General features: G+C 44.3%; 1 protein-coding gene across 1 annotated transcript in view; it reads left to right on the plus strand.

Annotated features, from left to right (window-relative positions):
* Positions 1 to 13,617, plus strand: part of NKAIN4 (sodium/potassium transporting ATPase interacting 4) — a gene marked incomplete at its 3' end in the record, with an annotated part of 564,211 nt that overhangs the window by 427,978 nt on the left and 122,616 nt on the right. The gene's annotated exons all lie outside the window — the stretch shown is intronic.

A 13,617-nucleotide genomic window follows, 5' to 3' on the forward strand; every position in this document is an offset into this window, starting at 1 on the left:
GCGCCTCGCATGAGAGAGAAAAACAGATTTTGTGCGTGTGCAGGTGTAATAATAGTAAAAGTAAAGTTTGGGGTTCCTTTTTAAAGTTAGATTCTGTTATGCTGTGTGTGTAAGGAAGGGAGAGAGAAATGCAGGTCTTTTTAGGTATCTGTTGAAGCCACTCCTGTATGAAGCACATTTGTACTAAACGTATTTATTTAAAGAATTTTAATTCCAATCTTTGGCCAAAGAAGGCTCCCAATACAGCTTAAGGACCAGTTGGGGGGGGTTATATATAAAAAACGAGAGAGTTCCAGCTCATAGGTTTGCAATCTAAAAAGACACAACATGAAAGGAAAATGGATTGGGAGGGAGGAGGAGATAAGCAAGCACAGTTCTTGGTTACATGTTCTGCTAATGTCCAGCCAGGGTAGAAAAGTTCAAGGAGAGGAGGCACCAGAAGTTGCTGATGTTTCAATTCTGTATTAAAGAAAGTTCTGCCAGTAAAAGTTTGAATAATATTCCCATGGCCCTGGACGATGCTTCATTTCCAAAGGTGTCAGTTCTTATGCTTCCAGTCGCTTCAAACTGTGCAATATTTAATATCTGTGACAGCGGCCAGCGGGGCAGAGCAGGGGTGTGTGCTGACCTGGCTTCTCAACTTGGACGCTGCTGCTGGTAACAGAGAGGGAGTGGGGTGAGGCACTGGGGAGGCTACCTCAGTGCAGGCCCGGTGGCAAGAGCATTGGATTGGTCCAAAGGATCTTCAGGGGGAGGTTGGTAACCCTGGACCACCCCTGCAGCATTAGCTACAATCCAAAGAATCCAAAGTGGCTGCTCTGACAAATATCAGGGTTTTGTGAGCATTTGGGATTGAACTTTACTGCCTCCTCAAATGAAATGTGCATGCACACATACACACAGTGCCGGATTTATGTACAGGTACAGTGGGCACATGGGTTGTGAACATGATCCGTGTGGGAGGAACGTTCGCAACCCGCAGCGCCACGTCTGCACACACACGGGTTGCGATTTGGCACTTTTCCGCATGCGCAACACAGGATTTAACATTTCTGTGCATGCACGAGTGCTGAAACCCAGAAGTAACCCGTTCCGATACTTCCGGGTTCGGCGTGGTGCGCAACCCAAAAATGCGCAACCTGAAGAATCTGTAACACGAGGTATGACTGTATAAGCTAAACAAGCTATAGCTTAGGGCCCCTGTGGCCCCAAAAAAATTTAAAGGAAGAAAACTGGATGTACATTTCCAAAATAAAAAACAAGAAACAAATGCTGTAAAGAAAACCTACATACAGTGGTGCCCCGCAAGACGAACGCCTCGCAAGACGGAAAACCCGCTAGACGAAAGGGTTTTCCGTTTTGGAGGCGCTTCGCAAAACGAATTTCCCTATGGGCTTGCTTCGCAAGACGAAAATGTCTTGCGAGTTCCTGCGGGTTTTTTTCCCTCCCCCCCCCTTTTCCTAAGCCCTAAGCCGCTTATCAGCTGATCCGCTAAAAGCCACTAAACCGCTAATAGCGCTAATCCGCTAAGCTGTCAATGGGCTTGCTTCGCAAGACGAAAAAACCGCTATACAAAGAGCCTCACGGAACGGATTAATTTCGTCTTGCGAGGCACCACTGTACAGCAACATTGTTTTGTGTTGTGTAGGCTCCTATGACATAAGCAATGGGCCCTGCCTGCTAACCTGCTCCTTAAGATATAACTGGTATGCTCATTTCTATATATAGGGTGCCTACATTCTGCATGGACCGGTTGTATGGCAAACATGTACAAATGGCTTTTGATATCTATTAGGTCCATAAATTACCATATACCATATATTCAGCACAAAAAACAGTGACAATTTGTTGTTGACAAAAGACAGCTGGACATATAAAGGGCCCCATTACCTTCAGCAGCTTAGGGCCTCATCAAACCTAAATCCAGCCCTGCATATGCACACACACCAAAAAAACCCCCAACCCTTAACTGTTTTTGAACCAAACACCCCTGAGTTTGTGGATCCATAGCTGAAACTGCTAACATATTGTGCCAGATGGTGCTTATCTAACAAGCATAGCTTTGCTGGGCGGTAGCATTGATCAACAATCTGCCTTCCTAAGGTAGAGTTCTGAGGATTTTCTTTCCCTCTGAACTTATCGAGGGCAAATGACTGGGCAATTGCTCTGAGCTACTCCAGGGCTATGGATCTTATATGCATCCCTGCAACAGTCTGAAGAGACTGGGAGCTGTTTCAATTTCAGATCATTTCGCAGCTGCGAAGTGTAATCGCAGGGATAATAAACTCGAAGCTGTGCCATCCATTAGAAAAGAACCTCAGACGCCACTGACGCCTCTCTGCTTTGCCTTCTGATCCAGGCATTAGGCAACAGCTGAAAACGTTCAGACGCGCTCCGTGAAGGCACCTTAGATTGTGCTGCAACAGCCCATGTGGAGCTGTAGAATAGCCAGCTTATACAACCAGCGGGGGCAAGGGATAAAACTCCCCCACCCAGGATTTTACCATTTCACATGGCATGTGGAACGTAGGAAACTTGCATTATACTTATGTCAGACAACTGGTCTATCTAGCTGAATATTGCATGCATTGACTGGCAGCAGCTCTCTGGGGTTTCAGGCAGAAAATCTTTGCCAGCTATAGCTGGAGATACAAGGGACATGCAAAGGAGATGCTCTGTCACCAAGCTGTTGTTGTTGTTGTTGTTATTGTTTAGTCGTTTAGTCGTGTCTGACTCTTCGTGACCCCATGGACCAGAGCACGCCAGGCACTCCTGTCTTCCACTGCCTCCCACAGTTTGGTCAAACTCATGCTGGTAGCTTCGAGAACACGGTCCAGCCATCTCGTCCTCTGTCGTGCCCTTCTCCTTGTGCCCTCAATCTTTCCCAACATCAGGGTCTTTTCCAGGGAGTCTTCTCTTCTCATGAGTGGCCAAAATATTGGAGCCTCAGCTTCAGGATCTGTCCTTCCAGTGAGCACTCAGGGCTGATTTCCCTAAGAATGGATAGGTTTGATCTCCTTGCAGTCCATGGGACTCTCAAGGGTTTCCTCCAGCACCATAATTCAAAAGCCTCAATTCTTCGGCGATCAGCCTTCTTTACGGTCCAGCTTTCACTTCCATACATCACTACTGGGAAAACCAATCTATAGCCCTACAAATATCTTAAATTATCAGAGTGGTGCACAGCAATATGTACACAATAATGATTTGAGAGGGGGACACCCCCCTAAACCTTAGAAATTAATAAATGGTAGGATTTTGATGATTTGGGATGTGAAGGGAAAATACCAGCTGCAGAGGAATTCCTGGGCTAGCCTATGCAAAATGACCTGAGCCAAGCTAGGGCCATTAAGAAACAATACAGGGCCATTGAGAGCAATGCAGGAAAATTGCCCTTCTCTCTGCCCTGTGGTGTGAACAGAGATTGAGGATTTGGAAGCTTGCCAGAGTAACTGGGTGACACGAAAAGAGAGTCTTGGTTGCTGGGAAGAAGGAGAGAAGAAAGATGGGGATCCATCTTGGGCAGGTTGGCTGCAGGTGGGCTGCAGAGATGCCTTGGACTCCATGTTGTGGGGTACAAGGCCCTCTTGAAAGATCTTCCCATTCTGTAAGATTTGGACTCCCTCCATGCAGGCTGAAGGTGTAAATAGGTGATTAAACCATATTTCTTAAAGCTATGACATTCTCCGCTGTGCCAAAGGACCCCAGACCCCAGTGAGTGCCTGGAACCCCAGTTTAGCATCTGAAAAAGTTGGATGGCATGCAATGAAAGCTTTGGATAACTGTATAACTACAGTGGAAATAGTGAACTTCAGCAATAAGTAAAAGCAAAGTTTTATTGGGTTTTATTGTTTCTGCTTCATTCTAACCAGTAAAGGTAAAAGGTAAAGGTACCCCTGCCTGTCAGGGCCAGTCGTGACCGACTCTAGGGTTGCGCGCTCATCTCGCTCAAGAGGCCGGGAGCCGGCGCTGTCTGAAGACACTTCCGGGTCACGTGGCCAGCATGACGAAGCTGCATCTGGCGAGCCAGCACCAGCGCCGCACACGGAAACGCTGTTTACCTTCCCGCTAGAAAGCGGTCCCTATTTATCTACTTGCACTTAGGGGTGCTTTCGAACTGCTAGATGGGCAGGAGCTGGGACCGAACGACGGGAGCTCACCCCGCCACGGGGATTCGAACCGCCGACCTTTCGATCTGCAATCCTAGGCTCTGTGGTTTAACCCACAGCGCCACCCGCGTCCTGCATTCTAACCAACGGCATTGTAATTCTAGCTTTGATATAATTCCATCCTTTTGTTCTAACACAAGTTAGAATGCTATGATTGAATCGACCAAATGGTGTTCTCTTATTGGATGTTTACTCATAAGTAACCCCACCGAGTTCAAAGACACTTGCCCCCTAAGGCTACAGTCTTATACGGTGGAACCTCGGTTGTCGAATGTAATCCGTTCCAGAAGACTATTTGACTTCCAAAATGTTCGACAACCAAGGCACAATTGCCAGTTGGCAAAATCCATTGGAAAAACGGAGAAACGTGCCTCAGAAGACGTTCAATTTCTTAGGCATGTTCGAAAATGGAAGCTTTCAATTCCAGGTTCTCAGCATTTGGGTTCCGAATTGTTCGGTTTCTGAAGCATTTGACAACCGAGGTTCCACTGTACACCCTTTCCTATGGGAGTAAGTCCCATTGAAGTCCTTGGGACTTACTCCTGAGTAGACATCCCTAGGATGACACTGTAAACGTTGACACAACAGTTCGAAAAGCTAAGGAGGGTCAATGGTAATCTCTGAACAGGACAATTTGCACATGGATCTCTCATGTCCAGTTTTCTTTTTGAGCAAAGCAAGAACATGTTAAAAAAGCATGTTACTAAATTAATGAAACAGTGTCCTGTTAGGCAACATAGGGTAAAATAACCTAAAGATATTGCTTTTCAACTAGGGATGGCAGAAAAATTGGATCCAGTTCACATTTAAAAGCAAACCTACCTAATAAAATAAAAAAATTCCTTCCAGTAGCACCTTAAAGACCAACTAAGTTAGTTCTTGGTATGAGCTTTCGTGTGCATGCACACTTCTTCAGATGGCAGACCAACACGGCTACCTATCTGCAACTGAAACCTACCTAATGCGAGCCTTTCTACAAGAATTTTGGAACCTAAATACAGCTGACTCGCAAAATTCACACTTTTCATAATTTTTGCAGTGCGATTCTCCAGCCATGTGTCCAAAAATGCATTCTCAAGGATAAAGTGTGCATAGAAATGTATATATTAGTGGGGGGGGAGCACACAGAGATGCATTATACAAGGGGGATATTGCTTTGCGAAAGTGTGTTTTGGGCAGAACCGAATAAAAATGTGTGTATTAGGAGAAAATTTCACTCAAATGCTGATGAATTTTCATGAGGTCTTCAAATAAATAGATTCACAAACTAATGTGGACAACTGAACTTAAGGCTTGTGAAATGAGAAGCTGAAAGGAACCAGAACAGACCAATTCACCCATCCCTACTCAGAAAAGCCATATGTGAGAGTTTAGCTGGTTTGCTCAAATTATGTAGAACTTGAAGTTAAGTTTGTGATTTTAAAAATTAAACAGTATTTTATTTTATTTTATTTTATTTTATTAGGAACAAAGCATACGCATGCCAGAAACAAACAACCAAAAAATATTGCCTTTTTTAAGCCTCCACAAAGGGAGAGGCCCTGAAGGTTTATGTGCCTCTGAAGGTTCCGTTTTCTGAGGTAAAACTGCGAGGAACTTTTTCTGAAGCAAGCTATTAATGGACAAAAGATTTCTGAGGTACTTTGGCAGGCCCTGAACAATTTGGTACAGGTCACCAGGAAGTAAAAGAAAGGTTATTAGAGTTTTATTTTATGTCTCTCTCTGTGTTATTGTATTCTGCCCTGGGTTTTATGATTCTGTGACAGGCTTTCCTTGCTGGCATTCAAAGCAAAGAAAGAGAAATGATTCCCGTACTTTGACTTTTCCTCGCTGCTAACAGTAGTTTACATAACCAAGATATGATTTCCATGGATGATCAAATAAGCCCTTATTCCCCCTATTACAATGTAGAAACACACTTTAATGCTATTTTGCTTGTGTTTCTTTTATAGTCATACCTTGGTTTACAGACACTTCAGGTTGCATTTTTTCGGGTTACGGACTCACCGAAACCTGGAAGTACCAGAATGGGTTACTTCCAGGTTTGGGTGGCTGTGCATGCGCAGGAGCGCTAAATCACGTTTTGCGCATGCGCAGATGCGCCAAATCGCAACCCGTGCATGCAGAGACATGCTGCTGCGGGTTGCGGACGCTGTGGGTTGCGAACGTGCATCCCACATTGATTGCACTTTGCGCATGCGCAGAAGCACCGAATCGCAACCTGCGCATGCTCAGGCATCTCACAGCATCAACCAGACTTGGGTTAGGGAATATATCATATATATCAGGAAAGGGGCACAAAAGTGTTCCGTCTCCACTGCTAGGGCCAGTATGCTTCTGAATACCAGTTGCTGGAAGCTGCAGAAGGGGAGTGGGCCACTGCAGCCAGAGACTGGGCTCCACATAAGCATCAGGTTGGCCATTGGGAGAATGGTCAAATTATTGGGAGAATGCCAAATTTTCACAATGCTGGCAACGTTGATTTCTTTCCCCTTTTTTGCAACTTCTCAATGGACGTGGAGGCTTGACTCTAGCCAGGCTTAACTTTTTCTAACAGGGAGGGGGCCGAACACTGGTAAATATGTTGTTACTGATTTAAAAATCTATTTGTTCAGTAATTTCGGCTGGAGCCGTCATTATCTTGCCAAGGCAGCTGTTGGAATATTAACTAGGCACAGCAGTAACAAGTGGAATATAATTAGCCCTCCTTGTTCCAGTGAATTTTTCAGTTATAACTGGGAACAATTTGCAATGAATCTCCACACGGTTGTAATTAACTTAACGAATGTGCCACGCATACCGTACGGCGCTGCCAAGTGCCACAGGAAATCACAAAGGTTTTCTGCTGATGGGGCAAAGCTATTTCTTAATTTTGACCTGATATCACACACCAGGGATATGATATCTTCCCCTTGTTTTAGCAAAGGCCAGTTCCCGTTAGAGATTTTATAGGTAGCACTTAGGAAATGATGACAGCCAGAACTGTAAAGGTGTTCCTATTATTGTATACCGACACATGGACAACATCTTTCTAGAATAAGTGGGACTGCTCTTGTTCTCTTACAATTAGAGATCTTTCTTTCGTTCTTTTTCTCCTTCATTGATTCCCCCCCTCCCACCCCGCAGCACAAAGACCATGAAAGACGTGTGCCTTCCAGGCAAGTTCAAAAGATTGCTTCTGAGCACTGCACTACAATTTGCAAAAGCAAACAATGAGGGTTAGGCCTGGGGTTGCCAACTGACCAGAAATAAGTCCGCAGAGCCTGCTCTTGTACCTGGCATAGCAGATTGATATACAGTGGTACCTTGGTTCTCAAACGCCTTGGTACTCAAACAACTTGGAACCCAAACACCGCAAACCCAGAAGTAAGTGTTTTAGGTTGCGAACTTTTATCGGAAGCTGAACATGCTCAATTTGGAGTGTTACGCTTCTGTTTTGAGTACGACACTTCCATTTTGAATGTTATGCTGAGGTCTGTCTCTCTTTGCGATTCTGTGGCTCTTTTTTTGTTTTGTTTTTGTGACTGTGTGGAACCCAGTTCAGCTACTGATTGATTGATTGATTGATTGATTGATTGTGCGATGACAGTACATTGTTTATTGCTTTCATTGTATGGATCAATGGTCTCATTAGATAGTAAAAATCATGTTAAATTGCTGTTTTAGGGGTTGTTTTTAAAAGTCTAGAACGGATTAATCCATTTTGCATTACTTTCTATGGGAAAGCGCGCCTCGGTTTTGGAACGCTTTGGTTTTGGAACGGACTTCCGGAACGGATTAAGTTTGAGAACCAAGGTACCACTGTATAGGCACTGGCAAATGGTGTTATCACCTGCAAAATGTAAAAACAACAACAACAACAACAACAAAACATTACAGCTGCTTGAGCTGCGGTTAAAGGCAATGATACAGGGGTTGTTTGAAAAGCTGGCAGCCACAGCCAAGCTAAAAATAATGATCTCTGTGTGTGAAGGGAGGAACTGTGTCATCAGAAGCATGACTGCTCTCTAAAAGAGGACAGAAATGCAATACCCCTCACTATAGTGGGGAAGAATGGTTGATGGGCAACTTTAAGGCCCCTATTCTCCCTTCAACTGGGCTTGAACTGGACAGCCCTTCAAAAATCAACACCTCCAAACAGAGGACTGTCCTCTGTACAGTAGGACACCTGGCCACCCTAGAGCTCAACCATCCTCCTCCCCCCAAAGGTCTCTCTTAATTCAGTCCCTCGGTCATGTGTAAGCTTTGCACACCAACGAGATCAAAAGGAAAGAAGAAGAAGAAATCAATTGGACCTGCCTCATCCTGGAGACAGAGATAAAATGATGTCAACCAAAAGTGTCATTGGAGCGTAAGATGCCATCCTGGGGGAGGAGCAGGGAAATTTATGAAGCCGTGCTCTCGAAAGCCCCCATGCTTGACATGTAATCCCTTGAACGTGAGAGGGAGAGGAGGCAGCGGGATGGGATGCCTGCTTCCTTTCCTATTACTTCACGTTCTATCATCTTTTCCCATTAAGAAACAGCACACATGGCCATTCATCCCCCTCAGCACGCTACAGCCAGACTGTTTGCTGTAGTGATAGATGAAAAATTCATTTTGTTTCCCCCCACCCACTGCCCTCCTTCAGAGGACGCTTAAACATTCAAAGCAGGCCTGTGGCTGACTGCCGTGTAACTGGGTTAATAGTCTTGCTCTGGATTGCATGTCTCGGGCCGCAGATTTATTCATTTGTTTATACATAATTATTTCAGTTTAATTTTGGAGCCGGTGTCTGTTAAAGAAAATTCTGGGTTGAGAGACTACTCAACAGCCCAGCTCGCCCGGGTCCAAGTCCCCCGCAGGTCCATGCGGTCAGTAAAAGAAGGAAATTCCAGCCAAGCAATTTGGAGCAAAACAGCGGTCAGTAGGCTTAGATTCTTTATTGTTGATCAACAGGTTCCAACAGCAGCGAGTAAACCCAGAATGTGGGGCGACATTGACTTTTAAAACTTCCCACCATATCCCAGAATACAGCATCATCACTACATCACTGACATGTCACAAAAGGGGAGGGGTAGACAGGGTTTACACTAGTTCAACCTTGGCAAACATGTCCAGACAAGTCCTTGGCACCAGATTAGCATAGGCGAAACATGTCAGGGCAAGACCCAGGTATAAGATTAGCTTAGGCAAACACCTCTGAAGTCCCACCACCCAAAGTACAATAGAACTTCCTTTGTGTGTCTGGACCCCTAGGCAACTCTGGTGATGGGATTAGGCCAGGGGTCAGTAAACTTTTTTCAGCATTGGGCCGGTCTACTGTCCCTCAGACCTTGTTGGGGGCCAGACTATATTTTGGATAGAGAAAAATGAACGAATTCCTATGCCCTACAAATAACCCAGAGATGCATTTTAAATAAAAGGGCACATTCTACTCATGTAAAAACATGCTGATTCCTGGACCGTCCGCAGGCCAGATTTAGATGGCGATGTTGATAAGCAGTAGTCCCGTGCACAGCGGAAGGATGAGGAGTACGTGCTACATACTGTATATTTCTTTATTTACACTTCAAAGCTGGTATGTTACAGAAAACATCTTGCCTCTGCCGGAGCAGAGAAAAGCATCCTCTCTCCTCTAAAGCTTACACTGAACTGCAAAGAACAGTGAAAAACAGGAAACCAGTGTACGTCACATCCAGTCTCCCTTTCCCATGGGAAAACCCAACAGTAACTCTGACTGTGGAATGTAAACATTGTCTTGTGACAAGCATTTCGCTGCACAGTGAAGAGAGCAGAAACCAACATCCTCCCCCTTTCTGTGAACATCACTGGGCAGCGTGTTCGTACAATATCAGTACAAACCCAACTTCTGCACATAGGTACAGTGTTGATCCCTTGATACAATCTTGGACAATACATCAGCAGGAATTTCATTACCTGGCATATAGGACACTGTTACGAGTCCCTTCTGAATACGTTCCCTAGCATGTTGCAACTTCAATTGCGAGTGCTTCGTGCTTTGCTTACAACCTTCAGAATTCAGCAAAGCCAAACATGCTTTGTTGTCCTGGTAAACCTGGATTGGACATTTGACAGGAATTTTCATGTCTTTGCACAATTGCAACAACCATTCACAATCTTTAAGTGAATAAGACAGTGCATTCAGTTCAGCTTCACAAGTACTTAAGCTAACTGTTGTTTGCTTCTTGCATGACCAATCAAATAGACCCTGATTGTACATATAGCAAACCCCAGATGTACTTTTCCTGTCTGTAGTGTCACTTCCAAAACTTGCATCTGCAAATATTTCAAGACCACCAGACTTCTGATTGTTAAATCTCAGTCTGTAATGCATAGTGCCTTTCAAATACCGCGCTATGCGTTTCAGAGCTTTCCAATCCTTAACAGTAGGATTGTTGACTTGTCTGCTTAGCAAATTACAGCTAACAGCAATGTCTGGTCTTGAACATTTGGCAATGAAATTTAGCTTGCCTAGCACACTTCTGTACAGAGTAGTGTCAGAAAATGCTTCTTCAGTGTCATCTACCTGATAACCTGTTATCATCGGTGTGTCTACAGGGTTAGCATCCATCAGGTTTAGTTTGTTTAACACATCAGCAATTTTCCGTGACTGGTGTACTAGAATGTTACCATCTTGATCTCTCTCTATTTCCAGAGATAGGTAGTTGTTTACCTCACCAAGATCTTTCATGTCAAAGTGCTCTTTCAGTTGAGCTAGGGCATTATTGTACATTGTGACATCCTTCCAAAAGAATAAAAGATCATCAACATAAAACAAACAATACAGTTTCTTTTGCCCCTCCTCTTTGACAAATACACATGGATCAGCTTTCCCTTGCTTAAAACCTAGAGAAAACAATACTTCAGTGAGTTTTGTGTGCCAACACCTTGCACTTTGTTTGAGACCATAAAGGGATTTCTTCAGAGCACAAACAAATCCCTGTTTTACCTGTACGCCATCAGGTGAAAGCATATAAAGTGATTCATCTAGAGATCCGTACAGAAAAGCTGTATTCACATCATGGTGACTAATGTGTAGATTTTCCTCTGCAGCTAGCTTGAGCATAAGCCTAATGCTCTCATACCTCACTGTGGGTGAGTAGGTCTCGTGATAGTCTTCACCTGGTACCTGTGCAAAACCTCTGGCTACCAATCTGGCTTTGTGTCTGACTATCTTGCCATTTTGATCAGTCTTCGCTTTGAAGACCCATTTGCTTCCAAGCAATTTCATTCCTGGAACTACTGGAACTAGGTCCCATGTTTTGTTCCTTTCCAAGGAATCAAGCTCAGCCTTCATTGCATTTAACCATGGCTCAGCTTCCTTTGAATCCAAATCCTGGATTTCTTGGAAACTTGAAGGTTCAAATACCTTCTTGGAGCTTTTAACAGCTGTTACTGCTATTTTAGCAAATTCATCAGCAAATCTCTTTGGAGGTCTGCCTTTTGTGGCTCTTTGTGATCTGCGAATTAGCCGTAGGTCTTCAACACTTTCCTCTTCCTTCTTGGGAGAAAAGTGACCTATTGTGAACAATGGTTCCTCCAATTCTTGATCAGAGCTTTCAGAGGGTCGCATAGAGGCTTTCGCACTCTTGAAATCCTCTGAATCACCCGATTCAGTTTCAGACTCAGAATCAGAACCTTCATCAGTGGGTGTGGGTTGTTGTGGTTGCTTTTGACTATCCTCAGTTTTATCACTGTCATCAGGATAACATTGGAAAATTCCCACATTCTCCCCCCACTTGGCATTGTACTCAACACTTCTTGTGAGCTTAATTGCCTTTGAGTCAGTCATCATTATTCTGTAAGACCCTTTCTGATAACCTAGAAAGATACCATGCAATCCACGCTTGTCTAACTTGGAGTTTTGTGGTGAGTGAACCCACATGTCAGAAACAAAAATTTTCATGTGTTTGATGTATGGCTTTTTGCCAAACATCTTCTCATACGGGGTACAACCAATCGCTGAAGATAACCTGCGATTATAACTGTAAGTGAAACATGAGAGAGCTTCGGCCCAATAACTCTCTGGAAGATTTGCATCATGCAGCAAGGTTTTTAACCCTTGAAGCAATGTCTGATTTGCTCGTTCCGCAAGTCCATTCTGCCATGGCGAGCGAGGACTAGACAAATCGTGTTGAATTCCTTTCTCAGTCAGAAAAGCTTCAAACTGCTGAGAAGTGAATTCTCCCCCGCGATCACTGAAAAGAGTCTTTACCTTCTTACCATGCACATTTTCCAACCAAGCACAGAATTCCTTGAACCTTGGAAAAGCCTCTGATTTCTGCTTGAGATTGTACACATAAATATACCTGGAAAATGCATCAATGAGAACCATGAAGTACCTATTTCCTCCCAAAGAGGGCGCTAGTGGTCCAACCAAATCAGCATGAACAATTTGGTATGGTTCTGTAGCTTGCCTACTAGACACCTTACCTTTCGCAGCCATTTTTACCTTGTTTGCTGCGCATGCCTTGCACTTCATGTGGTACCTGCAGGGTTTAATATTCATACCTTCAACTAAGGCAGGCATCTTAGATACTGCCTCAAAATGCAAATGACCAAGTTTTCGATGAAAATCGTGAATACATTCTGCATGCAAACTTTTGTTAGTACCTGCAATGCAACAAGTGTCATCCTGCACAACATCATCATAATACAAAACATATAAACGATCAACATATTCAGCATACAATACATAATCATTTTTCTTTGTGATGATGCACCTTTTGTTCTTAAAGGAAACGTCAATATTCCGCTCATTCAGCTGTCCAACGCTGAGCAGATTATGTTTGGCATCCGGCACATAAAGCACATTCTGTATCGATAAGTCCAAACTGTGAAGAACAACAGTTCCGTAGCCTTTACTGGGGATTGTGTTGTCATCCGCCTGGTGAATTGCACCTTCCTGCGGTGTAAAAGACACGAACAGTCGCTTATCGTTGCACATGTGGTGGGTCGCCGCTGAATCAACCACGAAGAAAGATCTAGACATCTTCTGGACCTCTGCATCTTTTGGAGTGAAGCGTGAGACCATTGCCTTGTGCTGCGTTGTCCTGGACACCGGACCTTTGCCTTTGCTCTGGCCTCTTCCACGCGATGAGCTTCCACTGCGCTGCTCTGTCTTGGCCCTGGGATATTTGCATTCCCTCTTCATATGGCCTAGACGTCCACACGAGTAGCATTTCACTGCCTTCAAAGCTTTAGCGCCATCTGGTGGTTCCACTGCACTATGGGATGACGACTGTGAAGTCTCCCCATTGCCCATGCAGCTAACACCCCGCCGATCTGCTTCATTCTGAATCATGGCAGTATCACAGGCTACTGTGAGTTGAGCATTTGGCTGATCAGTGGTATCAAATTCCCCACTTGCCTCATCCAGCCTTCTGCAGCTAGCCATCATAACTCTGGCACTAGCCTTTTGCATCATCTTTGCAGCTTTAAATCA

This window comes from Podarcis erhardii, assembly GCF_964252035.2.
Source record: "Podarcis erhardii genome assembly, chromosome: 6".
In the NCBI taxonomy this organism is placed as follows: domain Eukaryota; kingdom Metazoa; phylum Chordata; class Lepidosauria; order Squamata; family Lacertidae; genus Podarcis; species Podarcis erhardii.